Below are 3,140 nucleotides of genomic sequence, written 5' to 3'. Positions count from 1 at the left end.
CCCCCCGGTTTTTATATAGATCCACAGGGTAAACCTAACCCTAACCCTAACACTAGTTTTGTGAGATTTGGCTGTTATTTCTAGCATGTAAATAGCCTGCTTGGTGGTGGGGGGTGAAATTTTTCAAACAATTATTTTTCAGAATCGAAATCTCCATAGCCTAAAACGTGGGATTCCGTAAAAAAAATTAATAAATAAGGTGGGGGGGAAGGTTCAGATTACATATAGTCCGTCTCCGCCGACCCCGGAATCAGCCTCTGTATGAATGGTAATGTAAGCAGCATGGTGATCGCTGTACTATAAAGTGGTTGGTGTTTGGAAAGAATCTGGCCACAGAAACCATACAAAAGCAGTCACTGGGTATTAAATGCAGTCTTTGAACCCATTGAATCCTGTCAAAGCATCCAACCCTTGCCAGCATAGAAGATCTACATAAAAACTATTAAGAAAAAAAAATGTTATTTAGATACACTTTTATTTGGGTTGTTTACGCTTGTTTATACTCTTATACATTCAAAGTTCACAAATTTCCTTATTTGAATTAGGAAACTTATTCCTTTCGATAATATCAATAGGATAACAAAGTTTGGCACAATCATGCTATTAGCTGTCAGAAGTGAAAGTGCTCACTGCGTGACCATTACTCCAGCAGTTTGACAATGAAGAGGGGACAGACAGACATACGGACGGACGGATATAATGCCTATTATAGTAAGAAGAAGAGAATGATAGTTCTACAATTTGAAATATTGATCTGTTATTTTTTAAAATCTAAGGATAACTTTTGCGTGTTACGTAAAGTAAATTGCCTACATTTGCTTTAAAATGTGAGCAAAGCGGCTTCCTTAAAAAAATCAGTATAATTATTTTTGTCATGTCGGTTTCCGTAAGAGAACTTCTGGTTTGGTTTGCAATTAAACTCATCCCCCTCTCATCCCGTAATTGTTTTTTTTTTCTCCCTGTCTATATGTATGTGAGTATATGAATGGCAGGGTTGCCTTGTCCAAATTCATTACTTAACACAACAGCAAACCTCTTAAGACCATTTCTCTCTCACCCCACTGAAGCCATGTTTACCCTCGACTTTATCTATTCAGTAATCTCACTTTGTATCCCTTTTTGAAGTAATGTTTTAAAACTTGTAAGCAGCATGGTGATCGCTGTAGTGTTAGTGCATACTATAAAGTGGTTGGTGTTTGAAAAGAGTCTGGCCACAGTAACCATACAAAAGCAGTCACTGGGTATTAAATGCAGTCTTTGAACCCATTGAATCCTGTCAAAGCATCCAACCCTTGCCAGCATAGAAGATCTACATTAAGGATAATGCAAATAGCCATATAGCTCCTCAAAAGCAAGGAGCCTGTTCTGCTCTGGACTCTTCTTTCATACTTTAACCTCTCATCTTCTATCATAAATTCACCCACCTCCCGAGTATGTGCAGTCTCTTTTATTTACACCATTTCGAGCGTGGCCGTTGCCAGTACCCGCCTGACTGGCCCTTGTGCTGGTGGCACGTAAAAGCACCCACTACACTCCTGGAGTGGTTGGCGTTAGCAAGGGCATCCAGCTGTAGAAACTCTGCCAAATCAGATTGGAGCCTGGTGTCGCCTCCTGGTTCACCAGTCCTCAGTCATATCGTCCAACCCATACTAGCATGGAAAGCGGACGTTAAACGACGATGATGATGAGGATGAGGATTTTGACTTGCAACCTCACATTCTGCATTATTTTCATTAAAAGAACACAAACTTTCAGCTCTTCTGGATAAGGCTGTAATTCAGGGAGCATGACTTTCCCATTCTCTCAGCATTTCAGAGTTCATTTATAAATGTATGAGCTTCGCAATGATTACAAAGAATATTCATATCACCAATGTTATAGCTTTCAACCATGTTTACAGATTTTTATGACGTTCTCTCTCATTTCCAGCTTTGACCACATTACTTTTACTTTCCCCTGCTTCATGTTGCTTGCTCTTCAACTGTCTGTTCAACTAACAAACCACATGACGGTGTAATGCATGCAGCCTTAGCATATTAGTATATAGATTCTCACTATCCTCCTTTTCATCATCATCATCATCGTCGTTTAACGTCCGCTTTCCACGCTAGCATGGGTTGGACGATTTGACTGAGGACTGGTGAAACCAGATGGCTACACCAGGCTCCAATCTGATCTGGCAGAGTTTCTACAGCTGGATGCCCTTCCTAACGCCAACCACTCCAAGAGCGTAGTAGGTGCTTTTACGTGCCACCAGCACGAAGGCCAGTCAGGTGGTACTGGCAACGGCCACGCTCAAAATGGTGTATTTTACATGCCACCTGCCCAGGAGCCAGTTCGGCAGCACTGGCGACGATCTTGCTCGAATGTCTTTACACGTGCCATCTGGCACAAGTGCCAGGAAGGCGATGCTGGGCACAGGTGCCATTGACAGTTTCATTTTTGCTTGCCCCAATAAGTCTTTGCAAGCTGAGTTTTGTGTCCAATGAAGGAGACGACGTTGGCATGGGTGCCAGTCAGCGTATATATATATATGCACACATATATATATATATATATATATATATATATATATAAGCGATGGAGTGCATCTGTGTGAAAGATAATGGGTATCCGTGCTTCTTTGTGTGCATGTGATTGAATACAAATACATAAAACAACACATCCACGCACACATGTACAACCATTTCTCATGTACGCATACATACAACCATTATTTTCCATGTGCACGTTCATACAGCCATTACACATGTCTCTTAGAGACGCTCTGCTCCACTTCCACTTCAACACTTCACCCAACCAAAAGTAAATAAATAAAAACTCTTCACAAAAACTAATGAATGAATGACAAGTCTGAGACCCATTCTGATTGATTGCCATTATTTTAATATAATGTGAATAGAGTTTAATGATACAAAAATATTTTTGTGTACATGTGTATGTGTACACGTGTGTGTGTGTATGTATGTGTATATATATGTATATACTCTTTTACTCTTTTACTTGTTTCAGTCATTTGACTGCAGCCATGCTCGAGCACCGCCTTTAGTCAAGAAAATCGACCCCAGGCCTTATTCTTTGTAAGCCTAGTATTTATTCTATCAGTCTCTTTTTGCCGAACCACTAAGTTACGGGGACGT

General features: G+C 40.4%; 1 protein-coding gene across 5 annotated transcripts in view; it reads left to right on the top strand.

Annotated features, from left to right (window-relative positions):
* The window catches only part of LOC128251085 (zinc finger protein 62 homolog), a 13,990-nt gene that overhangs the window by 2,799 nt on the left and 8,051 nt on the right, over window positions 1-3,140 (top strand). The gene's annotated exons all lie outside the window — the stretch shown is intronic.

This window comes from Octopus bimaculoides, chromosome 28, assembly GCF_001194135.2.
Source record: "Octopus bimaculoides isolate UCB-OBI-ISO-001 chromosome 28, ASM119413v2, whole genome shotgun sequence".
Lineage (NCBI taxonomy): Eukaryota > Metazoa > Mollusca > Cephalopoda > Octopoda > Octopodidae > Octopus > Octopus bimaculoides.
The sequence above is the reverse complement of the archived record's forward strand: the minus strand, read 5'-3'. Positions and strand labels throughout refer to the sequence as shown.